The sequence below is a fragment of the Euprymna scolopes genome, chromosome 21, assembly GCF_053919585.1.
Source record: "Euprymna scolopes isolate OS-2025 chromosome 21, ASM5391958v1, whole genome shotgun sequence".
Taxonomy (NCBI): Eukaryota; Metazoa; Mollusca; class Cephalopoda; order Sepiida; family Sepiolidae; genus Euprymna; species Euprymna scolopes.
This window is the reverse complement of record NC_136502.1, coordinates 24,745,338-24,759,372: the sequence shown is the minus strand read 5'-3', so window position 1 is coordinate 24,759,372 and position 14,035 is coordinate 24,745,338. Positions and strand designations below refer to the sequence as shown.

The window sequence follows — 14,035 nt, the reverse complement described above, 5'->3', positions numbered from 1 at the left end:
ATATACATTTTCTGTTCCATCTATTCACATTGTCAGTGATGTTCTTGGAATCATCGGATGTTTTCAATCTTTCAACATACACCCTCCTCCAGGTGGCACAGTCAGACATGATCAAATCCTAGTTTGTGTATATAGCTTTTTACTATTGTTCTCTTTTCAGCTACAGTCACGTTAATGCCTTTTTTCTCTCTTACTTTTATAGAAACTATGAATGGTTTTTCTTTGCTGCTTTCCTTTAATGTCCAAAGTTATAAAGATTCTGGCAAAAGTATTAGGTGCAAATCACATGAACCTCATTTTGACTGGAAAACATCTAACTCTCCATCCTGGCTGCTGACCAATCCCACATAATCAGAGAGCTTTCTTCTAAGCAATTTCCCCATGAGAATGTCAGCTCTAACAGAACAGTGAAATTAGACATAAATAGAATATATGATCACAACATGCCTAAAGAACTGCAGTTATTGTTTGAAGTCCACCAACAGTTGTTACTCTCCAGCAGAAGTTAAAATTTCATCAGATACTGGTGGACTTTATCATCCCTCGTGACCTTTTTCTCTATAATGTTAACAGTTGAGATTGTGACTGCATAGACAATGAGGATAATAAGATTTTGGGAATAATTATAATTCTAAAGAACCTGAAAATCTCAGAGAATAAGTTTATGAAAAAGTTGACAAACCTTATTTAATAAATTTTATTAAAAGAATATAAGATATTTGATGACAAAAATATCTACTGGTATTTCAATATACACATGTAATAGTAACAAAATATTTCTTATTTCTCCTAAAATGTTTGACGAATGCTCAAATTAAAAAACAAACACAAAAATACATTTAAACATTATTATGACATGGAGAAACATTGATTCGTTGATTATATTCTGACATTGGCATACTTTTGCATAACTCTTTTTGATATGGAATCTTCACCTTTTATAGCCCTCTTTCTTTAGCTTCACTTTGAATTAAATTAGCATTCAAGTAGAAACATTAAAATATTGCAAATTTGCATATACCATTTACCAAAAGGAACCAAAAAAATAAGAAATATAATTTGATATACTTTTATATAAAAATCTTTATCATTTCAGACATAGGGCAGAAATTTAATGAATATTCAATGTTTTATTTAAGAGATAATGATGAAATATAAAACTTTAATAATCTTAAAAATCAAATAGTTGATATACAGTTAAATTTATAAAAATACAAACTTCATAAAAACAAAACAAAACAAGTTCATATTTGTTAAGAACATATAAAGTAAATATTAATAACTCCAGAAAACAATTTTACCTTTGCATCTTGATGACTATGCTGAGTAGAAATGTAATACTCAATTAGAATATTTATGCATAATATTTTCTTTTCAATTCTTTTGCTTTCTTTACATCACAGCACTTATATGAAGAGTCAGGCTCTTAAGACAGCATTTATTGAGCTTTTGCATAAGGATGGGTTTGCATTCTGGGTGTTGGTGGTTGACTGCTTCTTCTCATATCAACTGCATCACTTGTAGGAAGAGCAACATTAGACCAAGGATTGGCTGGGTAAGGAGGACTTATCAAATGCCTCTGACCACTACTCACGTATCCACCTTCTGCTACTGGAACACTTTGAGGATTGCAACAGCGAAGGATACACACTGAGATTGAAGCTGTAATGATCACAGCTATTGTCACTGCTACAGACACAATGATAATTGCTGAAGTCAGGTGGATCTTGTTATCTTTTTTGATGTTAACAGCATTTAACATTTCTGATGTCTTGTTGCTTACGGTCAGTGTCAAATATATAGTAGTTCTGGCTGATAGAACTGGGCTACCACTGTCCTTCACTAGAAACTCCAGCTCATATGAGCCAGCATCTTGTTGGCTTAGGACATGAGTTGAACATAACAAACCAGTGTACTGGTTGATGCTGAATATCTGTTTGCTATTGCCTCTGATTATTTCATATTTTAGAAATGCATTCTCTTGACTGTCACTGTCTGATGCCTTTATCTGGTTGATGTTCTTTGTATGATGCGGGTAATATGTTACATCCATATTGTTGGTTTTAAATCTGAAAAATGTAAAAAATAAAATCATTATTTTTGTATATTATTCGAACTTATTCAATTTATTTTATAAATATGGTATTTGTCTTTCACAAACTTTTGAAACATACATCTCACAATTCATAGTTTGGAAATTAGCCACATTTCGAAAACTGACGCTGAGTTTACTTTTGTCAGCCTTGTACCTCTTCTCTCATTTTATCCTTTAGTCCTTACATTTCATTAATGATTTCTGATGAATGGTGAAAAATTACCGTTTTCTGGATCAGAATCTATCTATCTAACACTTATCGTAGGCAAAGTTTTTGACCTTAAAATAGTATTTTTTTAGTACCTTACATCAACTGGCTTCATGCTTTTCCCGGAGTAATTTCCTTAAAAAAATGAATATCTGGCTGCTTGGAGAAGATTAAAACAAAAGCAATAGTATGAGAATTTAGAGATTTTTAAATTTTTTGAAGTATAGCATAAAAAAAAATGAACATTTTAAAATTTAAAGCTGTATTGAAAAAGTGAAGAAAGTCAACAGGCTAAAAAGAGCATGATGTTTTCTTTTAATAAGGAGAGTTTTAGAAGAAATTAGATATAAAAATTTCCAAGAGAATCAAATTTGGTCAAAATGGACACGGGCCTTTTTTGGATGAAAGTTGTGGATACAAATATGCAACACATTTTTTAATATTTAAGATGAATAAAAATAATTTTTATTCTTAATCAATAAAAAATTATTTTATCTGATATTAGATCTGGATCTACATAATTTATTAAAAAAAAATATTCAACAAATGATTGGAAAATCTTGCATAATTTTAATCAGAAATGATCATTTTTACACAAAAGTTTTTCTCATTATATAAGTTGAACATCTATTAAATATTAATGAAATAGAAACTCCTTTTTTACTGTCAAATATATTTTGTAAATCCTTGTATTTTTGCTCCTGTAATGCAAATTTTATATTATCTCTCCTCTTTTGAAAATCACAAATTCTATTTTCTTAATATTTAAAACAAAGTTAACTGAATTAAACCAACTGAATTCCAAAAGTTGTCACAACCATAGTTTTATATATTACATCATTAGGAATTAAAAAAATTTTTTTTTTACATAGTGGTCACCACTTATCAAGGCCCGGAAGCAACCCAGGGATAAGGGTTATTACAAGTACAGTACGTTAGTGGAGATTTGATGAAGTGTTTACTTAAGGGGGCGGTTCATTAGGAATTTGTTAACATTAGACTTGAAGACATCCAGGTTGTAGTCAGGTGGGAAGAAGGCAGACGGAACAGAGTTCCACAGGCGTGCAGTTCTAAGAAAGAAGCTTTGTTCATGGAATCCACGTTTTGATTTAGGCACAGATAAAAAGTGGGGGAAATTTTTCACAGTGGATTCAGCTAGACGGGTGTTTTTCATGAAAGATTGGCAAGCGGGGACCAGAGATTGGAGTTCAGATGAGCACCTGCCATGGAAATAACGATAAAACAAGGATAGGCTCGCAACGTCTCTTCTGTGGGAGAGAGGTTGCAGGGTAGACAAAAGGGCATCCCCCACTAAGCCACAAAGTCTATTTTGTACTCTGTCAAGGCAGGATAGGCTGTTTTAGCAGCTCCTGCCCAAATATGGCAGCAGTATTCCATCCTTGGACGTACTTGGCTTTTATACAGATAGAGAATTGCATCAGCAGTGAGATATCTTCTTGGAGCGGTAGAAGGATCCCACCATCTTTCCAGCGACCTTGGCAACAAACTTGATGTACGTGTTCCATTTCAGATCAGGAGTAAAGGTCAAACCCAGAAGCTTGTCAAAACACGGGGCCTCTCCCAGACTAGAGACATCAATCCCAATTGAAGCCAGATGGGGATCAGAGCGTTGATAATGTAAGGATAGGAGTTTGGTTTTAGATGCATTAAAGGTAATCAGCCACGTCTTCCCCCACTGAACCACGCGTTCGAGATCAGAGGAGAGAGAATCATAGAGAACTTTGTCATTTACAGCCTTTGATGTGTTGCCGTAGATGGTCATGTCATCAGCATAGATGTAAACGAATGATTTAAGCATGTGTTTAGGGAGGTCATTGATGTAGATCAGGAAGAGAGTTGGGCCCAGGATTGACCCTTGAGGGACTCCAGCATTAATACTGCAGGCCTCTGATTTTTGTCCATATGTTGGTCATATGTTTGAAAATATTTTGTAAGATTAACTTGAAAAGATTATAAAAATAAAAAAGATTATGAAACATGCTATGAAATACTACAAATGCCATGCTATTTTAATCATTTAATAAAATATTTCATAACATTGTTTTGTTTTTCTAATATCTTCAAATAAACCTTACAAAATGTTTTCAATAATATGATCAAGCTCTTATTTAAAATTTGCAGTAAATCACACACACACAATCTACAGATTTACTACAACTGTCAACAACATGGACATATTCTTTTTCTCTCTCCATAAGCAGCTGAGCCCCTCGGGGGTTAATAGCACCACAAAATGGGGGGGGGGAGAGAGAGAGAGAGAGAGAGAGAGAGAACTAAAAATACAACAGTTTTTTTTGAAAAAGGAGCATTATTCATATATTTTGTTTTAATATCTTCAAATTTATATAAATTATTGTTTATGTATCTATAACCATGTTTTCTTACATTTATTTTCTTAGTTATAGATTGAATTTGCTTAATATATAGCTGTTGTCAGTATATGTATCTTTATTCTGAAGAAACAGGAAAAAAACATTTTCAGTTAGTAATCATATATTTTACTGAAATATAAAACTCTACTAAACCTTTTTGCATTATTAGCTTATTTTATAATCTCTAATGGAAATATTTAATTTATATCAAATTTATCATCAAATATGAAAATGTAATTTAACCTTTATTTCTAATATTAATGAGATTTGATAATATTTTTTCTGTTTAATAATTATGTGAAATACTTAACAAAATTAGTTTCTATAAAGGTAAATATTATGTTACAGGATTAATTTAGTAATAGAATTAATTAGGAAATACTCTACAAATTGTATTATTTGGATTCATCGAACTACTGTTCGCATCTTGAGTGTTATTTTCACAACGTTTCAGTTGATGTAACCTCTGACCTTCTTCGGGTGTATTTTGTTGAACTAGGAAATTTCGAACGGAACCCTTTATTTATTTCATGGGGATAACATGCGCTTGTTCCATCAGCCATGACTCGATAGAGGTCCTAAGTAATTTGCAATTGTAAAAAGTGATATTCTCCTGAAGGTTGAAGTTCAACCCTCAGTGTGGGTAACTGAAAAATACAATTGCAAATTACTTAAGACCCCTATCCAATCATAGCTGACGGAACAAGAGCATGCTACCCCCATGAAGTACATAAAGGGTTCAGCTCCAAATTCCATCCAAATTCCTGAGTTTGACAGAAACATTTCCAAGTTCGACAAAATACACCTTGGAAGTTACATTGACTGAAACATTGTGAAAATCATACTCAAGACGAGAACAGTAGTCCAATGAATCCAAATAATATGAATAAACAATCCTCATCTCAAAAATTGAGAAACGTCATACTCTAGAAATATTTTCATTCAGTATTTTATCAATAATAATTTTATTTGGGTCATATTCTCATTTTCATTAAATTAAAAAATATAATGGTATACTTTTTATTATTTACTAGTAGTTTAAATTCCTTGTATTTTTAAGCACGTTCACTTAATTTAAGTGAGAGTTTAAAAATATATTTTTCAAATTTTATTCAGTTTTCTTTTGGAAAAGAGATTTTAAATTGTTTTATAGAATATATATGAGAACTCTTAAATATATTATTAAAATGGGTATTTATTTAAAAATAATATGGTTCAAACAATATTATTGAAATATTCTTTTCAAATGAAAAGGAAGCCCAAAACATTATCTTTAAAAAAACAAACAATAATCCAATTTCAACAATAAGTTATATATCTTAAGTCAATCCACATCTACTGGTTTAACAAAGAAGGATAACTCAAGTGAATAAATACACAGTATTAAGTCGATAGGATATTTGCGGTCTCCGAAACAATGAATTTATGAATTTTATTTCAAGTCAAATATAACAGAAAGAAAACAAATAATGTTTCAAATTATTTAAAAATGAAACAACTATATTTCTATGGCATTACACAGATTCTTGATGGAATATTTTTTTAAAAAGGGAGGTAATCATAATATAACAATTGACTTGTTTGCTGTTGATTTTGTTAAATACATTACATTATATTTATCCAAATGATTTGTTTCATTAAACATTCAAAATGCAAAAAGTTAGAAGATAATTTTAGTATCTTTTTTAAATAAAAATTAATTATCAACAAATAAACTGGTTAATTCAATTGAACATAGTATTTACGAAAATAAATCACCATAAAAAACAGCAATATTTATTTTTAGAATATTTTCTAAGAAGATCAAATAATTAAATTTAGTTAACAAATATTTCAAAAATAAATTCACCTCTGAATTCCTCTCTGCAACATTATATAATTGAGTGCTTGTGCACTTTTGCCTCCGTGCTATTTTTTAATAGTTTTTTTCATGTTAAATTCAAGTTTCATGACATCCCCATGTTAAGAATGGCCTTCAGCATGGTGCCAAAAGTGTATGAAATAACAAACTTAAAATACGTCCCCACTTAAAAAATTTTTTTTAAGGATTATAAAAATAATTAACAAGGTTTATTTTGTCTTTTTTTTAATGATGTTTGAGGATATTCCTAGAAAAACTCAAGATTGGGTTGTATATATTAAAAATTAACTATTGAATCAATTAAAAAATAATAATTGAAAAAAATTATTTATTATAAAACAAAAAAAAATGTTATTTGATGGCAGATGACAACTTCAGGTGTTATTTATTGATTTCGAATAAGATGGAGAGATGAAAAAATTCGATGTTTCTATTAAATGAAAAATTTCACATATTTACAAATTTTACTTTCATACAAAATGTGCAAAATTAAGCCATGATATTGTGATGCAGAATTAAAAACGTAAACATTTTTTATCAAATAATTTTTATCGATTCTGCGTTTGTCTTTTTCACAACATATCAACTCATTTGTAAATTAACATTGAAATATGAAGTTAAACGGTAACATGAGTTGAGATAAAAAATGTTTATTCATAGCCGGTGGGAAGCAGAGGTTAATACTTTTCTCCAGAAAATTAGTATGGAATGAATCCAACAGGATTTTAATTTTGTTTATCAGTTTGTAAATGAATAACAAGACATAAATAAATTACTTATTTTTGTTAGAAAATAAATTTTAAAGACAACAATTTAAGAAATAAAATTATTATTTTTAAGGTTTCCCGTTTTGTAAATTAATGAAAGGCACATACAAAAATGAATAAGATTTTTTTTGTAAAAAAACATATTTTTAAAAAATGGACAATAATTTGAGTAAACGTTTTTCCTTTTTTCATCATTTACTTTCTTATTAGAATATTTCCTTTAAAATATTTTCCAACAAAATTTGGTTAAAGTTAGGGTTGAAAAGGAGTAGATAAAAAAATGCTTGCGCAATTTATAGACTGTGCTAATTTTTAATAGGATTTTCAAGTTAAATTCAGTTTTTATGATATCTTTTGTTTATTAAATTGTTAGGTGAAAGTACTGAATAGTTAAGAAAGCCTTCATCCCTGTGTAGAGATTGGATTTATAAATCATAATATTATTATTTTAGCACAAGCCATAAACAGTACAAGTAATAAAAGGAAAACAAACAAAAAACAAATGTTTGCTAGAATTTGTTGCACTATATTTTCTTTGTAACAAAATTTTCATATTTATTCATGAAACTTATCATACGATGAGTGTTTTCTTTTTTTATTTGAACTTTTTTTGTTGATTTTTAAAATCTAATTTTTTTCATTAATTTTTCATTGCATTTTTTTTTTAAACAACATAAAAATATTTTTTTATTGAAATTATCATTCGATGACTGGTTTCTTCTACATTTACTCATGTTACGGTTTTACTTCATATTTCAGTGTTAATTGACAAATGAGTTGATATGTTGTGAAAAAGACAAACGCAGAGTCAATAAAAATTATTTGATAAAAAATGTTTACGTTTTTAATTCTGCATCACAATATCATGGCTTAATTTTGTACATTTTGTATGAAAGTAAGATTTGTAAATATGTGAAATTTTTCATTTATCTCTCCATCTTATTCGAAACTAATAAATAAAACCTGAAGTTGTCATCTGCCATCAAATAAATATCTTTATTTTTTTGCTAGTGTTTTAACGTTGGTCAGCATCTTTAAAAAAAAAAGTCACAGTTTTCATTTGGCACATTCTGGCAATTTACATAATCTGCTGAAATATGCTGATGATAACGCAGTTCGTATTCTGCATAAATACCTTTCCTCCCCAAAATGTCAGAACTATTACATTTTAGATTTTTTTTTATTACTTATATTGCCATTTCATTTTTTTTTTTTTAATTTTTATTTTGTGTTGCTATACTGAACTTAAAATTTGTGTCAATAAAGGACACGTTTTTTTTAGGGGGTTTGCTTTTTTCTGCTTAAAAACAAGGAAAAATAAATAAATTAATTAAAAAAAAAAAATGAAGTGGAGGCCTTATTTTTCAGCAGAAAACAAACAATAAAAGACCCTAAAAATGCTCTTCAGTAACCGCAACACTAACCTTAAGTCCCAGTTGTGAAAATGGTAATTTATTCTGTCTTCCTAAGCTATGTGGCCAAGAACTAGAAACATTCTGGTCAGAAAGTGTATAAGTTTACACTATAATTACATAGCAAAAGTGACACTCCACTGTAAAGTTTTCAATATTTTATTTATTTCAGGTATTTCTAGAGTATTAGTATGTAATTTCACAAAATGAATAAATAGATAAAATTAAATAATTTTTTTGTTGCTATTAACAGTATGGGGGTAGGTATGTCAGAAACTTCGTGAAAAATATTGAATAATTCGACCCCCTGTCTTTCCAAGCTTATAACTACTCGAAAAATGTAATTCAAACCCTAATTTTTTTTTCAATTAAAGGAGCTAGGACCAAGGTTTCATTTTAAAAAACAACAACAACGTGATTTAAAAAAAAAAAAGAGGTTTTAAACTTCGGACTTTACAGGTAAATTTCTAAAAAACACTTCTTTTTTGTTTTAAATTTGAATATATTATTTTAGGCACCGCCAAAAATGGCCGCAAAATCAAGTTGTTGTTGTTTTTTAAAACGAAATTACATTTATTAAAATCCATTATTTCTGAGTAACTTTTTTTTTCCAGAAAGATAAAACCCTGAATTTTATCATATAGAAAACAGAATAATGTAAAACTTTTTCTACTATTTTTAATTCAATTTTAAATGTTAAATTTTCCCAAAAAGTTAACAATTGACATTTTTTGTCTTGCACAAAAAACGTACTTAAATATTTTAAAAAAAAAAAGGGTTTTTGAAATAATTAATTAATTTATTTATTGTCTAACTAAGATTTAGGATGATTTTCTAAGAGAATATGCAAAAATATTATAATATAAGTACCTGAATTTCAAATAATTCCACTTATTCATATAGGTAACCAAATATTTCGCGTTGACGAAGAGTTCAGATCGACTCTGTTTACGTTTTCTTTTGATGATAAGAAAACTATGGAAGACCAAACAGGCCAAAAAAAACTTATTTTTCAGTGACGAAAATTTCAATGTATTATTAAGCTGAGGCTGGCCAGTACCAGATGGGTGACCATTTGTATGCGTTTGGTTTTTAATGTGTATGTGTGTGGGGGGCAGGCTCCCCAAAATGGGGGGGGGGGGGCAATTTAAAGCTGAATAAAAAAAAAATTATTTCAGCGCGTTTGGTCCACCGTAGTCGAAAGGCGGCAAACGTTTTCAAACGGGATCGAAAAAAATAATGCTATTTTTAACACAAAGGGCACAATATTTATCGAATTTTTTTTTTGGTATCGATTATTCAAAGCATGCCCTGTTTAATAATGGTCATGCATTATTCGGCTCGCTAAAAAAAAATTGTTAATTTATTTATCAAAAATTTTAAAATAGCTTTTTTCGTATAAATATTAAAAAAAAATTTTTTTTGTTTTGCTTAACTTAAATTAATTATTTTACTTAACATATTCACCGAATTTCACACTTCAAAACTCAAAAGCGGGATAATTAAACACAATCGAAGTTCTGATATTCAGCCGTCAAAATAAGGTATGCAAACAATTTTTTTTTTTTTTTTTTTTGGTACTCCTGCAGTATTTTACCCACCGATTTCACGATCTTAGCCGAGCGTTGACGAACGCTTTCGGCGTTAACGCCGACGAAAGCCGAGAATTCGGAGCTACGGTGCAAGAACGCTAAAAGTATGTGAATAGCAACAACATTACAAGGAAAAGATATTACACACACACACAACAAAATGGATAAAATTAATACAAAAAATTTGGATAAAATAAATCACAAACACTTACCGTAAGTTTTTTTAAAGTAAAATAAATTTATTTTGTTGAATATTTTTTTTTTTTTTGGTTCATTTTGTTTTCCGATAGCTTTTTTTTGGGGGGGGGGGGGGTAAGCAACAGTAATAAACACTTCAATGTTTTTTTTTTGTGTTTTTAACAAAACGTTATTAAACAGTAACAACAATGTTTTTTTGTTTTTTTTCAGTAATGTTTGTAGGGGGGGGGACAACAATTACTGTTTATCTTTAGTTCCGACTGGAAGATTTTCTACTGACTGTAGAGAGGCACAGTAGGGAGCAAAGGGTTTTCAGAGGATGTGGAAAGAAGCTCCTTCCCAAACCGGGTAGCCTTCCGCGATTTGATTTATTATAGAGACAAAAGAAGGGTTGTGTCCAAATTTTTGTCTCCACATAAATTCGCATAAATATGTTTCCAACAACTCCCGTTTTTTTTTGTTTTTTTTTTATCGCTAAATTAAATAGCTGAAATGAAAGGCTGTGTATTTTTACTTTGAACAATAAAATAACTGAAATGAAACGCTATGTGTGTAATTTCAATGAAAATTATTCGTCTGCTGCGCGTTCGTTTGAAGCGCCCTGATTGGCTGATAGAGTATCGTACCGCTCGCCATGTTCCGGCGTTTTACGACGGATGTCGATCAACGCTCGGCTAAGATCGTGAAATCGGTGGGTAAAATACTGCAGGAGTACCTTTTTTTTTTTTTTTTTGAATCTATAATTCTGTCCCTTACAACAACACAATATGTTGATTTCAGTTTCAGATGATTATTTTAAGCATATTTGTTCCCACTTCAAAACAAGGGGGGGGTTGTAAGCAAAAATATATATATATATAAATATCGTTTATGAAAAATAAGTACACTGTTATAAAGTTCATTCTTCTAATAATCGCTGAAAATTTCGTATTGATCGGATAATTACCTGATTTTTGGTAGATTTTTGAAAAGACGGTCCGTCAAAAAGTACTGACCTGCCCCCCCCCCAGTTTTGGCGGTGCCTAATTATTTATTAATCTTTTATCTTCAATTTGTGATACATAAAACCTTGGTGAGTAAATTAATTATTTACTTTTTAACAGACATTTCAAAATGAAGGGGGCGTGAATTAAAAAAAGACGTTTGTCTAAAATATTATATTTGGTTTATTGGAAAGAGCATAAAATTTCACATTGACCCTGAAAATATCGTAAAAATAGAAAATTTTTTATCGATTTTTTAAAGTTTAAAAATTGAAAAACACTGAGCTCGTAAAATTCAATTAATTTCATTACTGTTTTTTTTTTTTTTTTTTTAATAAAAAAATAATATTTCTATTACTTTTTATACAACTTTAATAGTTTATTTTGGAAGTATAATCCATAAAGAAAATAAACAACCCACTTTGAGAAATTACGAGTTTTTCTTTTTATATTTTACTCGCAGTTCCGTATTAAAAGTATCAAAAATTTCTACAAAAGTGTGGGGGCAAAGGGTAAAATTTTACCAGTTTTAAGCAGACGACAAGGTGTTATTTTATCAGTTTCTCAGTTAAAAAATAAATAAATAATAACAATAACAACAATAATAATAAAAACATGAAATAAATCGAGACATTTTTATACAAAATATTTGTTAAAATGCAGACAATTTGGTACTTATGCATCTATGTTACCACGATAAAACTGAACTTTCATGAGTGTTTCTGAACAGATAATATAAAGAATCGAGATATGACGAAACGTATGTATACGAAAATAAAGTGCTTATGCATGAGAAATTACCGTGCTATTTTTTTAATAGTATTTTCAAGTTAAATTAAAGTCTTGCGATATTTTTGTTTATTAAATTGTTAGGTGACAGTACAGAATAACTACAAAATATCCTCCCCCTCCTCGTGTTAAGAATGGCTTTCTAAATATTAACATTATTATTTCAGCATGATAACTTCTCAGAATAAGCACCAGAAAAATGATAACAGCAAATGTAAATCTCTGCTAATGTTTCAGCTTTTTTAAAACGGGGAGGAAAAAAAAAATTATAAAACAAATATGAAAAACTTTGGTCGTTACTTTTTTGGTAGATTTGGTAATTTTGGAAGGAATCTTATGATTTTTTTTTCAGAAACACGAAAAAGTGTTTGATTTTAGAATTGCTTTTTTTATTCTTTTTTTTTGCCAGTTATATGATTTTTTAAAAGATTTTTTTGGGGGGAGGGGAAGGTGATTTGGTAAGTTTTCATCGCCATCGTCAGGAAAAATTGAAAGGATGCTCGCATGCCCAGCAACTTTTCATTTTGCCAATAAGATTTTTTTTTTCTTGGCAGAATTGTATCACTTTTCCCAGATTGTAGTTTGTCACTCAGCTGCAATAAATTCATGTTTTTTTAAATTATTATCGATAAATTGTTGTTCTTGTAACTTTGTCAAAAAATTGATTGAATTCTTTTATCGTCTGCTTACTTGAATTTGATTGGCTCCGCGTTCTAGCATATACCGTTTCTTTCCGTTATCTGCACAGAGACGCTTTATCGTGGTAACATAGATGCATAAGTACCGACAATTTAAAGAGAGTTTATTTTATTTTTCTCGGTTTATCCTCACCCCACAAAAATAAATAAATAACGAGGTTTGAATCCACAGAGGTAGGAAAAAGTAGTCAAAAGTAAAAAATAAAATATAACAAATAAATGTTATCAAAGGCAATATAAGTTCCTACGATGCCTCCCCACGGCACAGAGTTAGACACCTGGGTCGTTTTTTAACGTGGAGAAAGGAACAAAAATTAAAAATGGTCTCAGTCATAATTTACTCTTCTACCTATCTGGAAAAGTTTTTAGAGGTTTTACTCACTTGGGAACGTTTAATCGTAGTGTTTATCGATATATGTGACCAAGACAAATGATGGCGAGCTGACTATTATATACGTGAAGTTTGGAAAAATTAGTTAAAACCAAAAAATTATACAAAATACTATTAGAAACCCACCCACCGCATATATGTTACCGTGACAATTCGGTGGGTTTTTAACAGTATTTTGTATAATTTTTTTAGTTTTAACTAATTTTCCAAACTTCACGTATTTAAGAGTCAGTTCACAAGTTCACCGCTATTTGTCTTGTTGTTTCCATTTATCGATAAACACTATAATTTTCGAATCGATCGAACGTTTTAAAGTGATTAAAACCACTAAAAACTTTCCAGATAAGTAGAAGAGTAATTTATCTTGCCTTTGATAACATTTATTTGTTATATATTTATATTGAAAAAAATTTGTTGACTACTTTTTGTACCTCTGTGGATTTTAATACAAACCCCAAAAATGAAATAGTAATAAATAAATAAAATCAGTTTTCAGAACCACTCAAAACAATCTCGACAAGTAAACAGAACGCCGGGAATTGTTTCTTTTTTTTTTTTTTAATTTATTAATAATAAAATAAAATGGCCGCCATTTGAAATTCAAAAGAGATTTTTAAACTTTAATAAAATATTTTATGACTTGACTTA

At 29.6% G+C, this 14,035-nt stretch overlaps 1 protein-coding gene across 1 annotated transcript in view; it reads right to left on the bottom strand.

Annotated features, from left to right (window-relative positions):
* LOC145243074 (protocadherin alpha-7-like) overlaps positions 1-13,352 on the bottom strand; it is a 28,215-nt gene extending 14,863 nt beyond the window's left edge. Inside the window, exons 1-2 of the mRNA XM_080106176.1 lie at positions 12,599-13,352; positions 1,302-2,069 (exon numbers count right to left, since the gene is read on the bottom strand). The gene's annotated coding sequence lies outside the window, so the exon portion shown is untranslated. The remainder of the gene's footprint in view (positions 1-1,301; positions 2,070-12,598) is intronic.
* Positions 13,353-14,035: the final 683 nt, after the last annotated feature.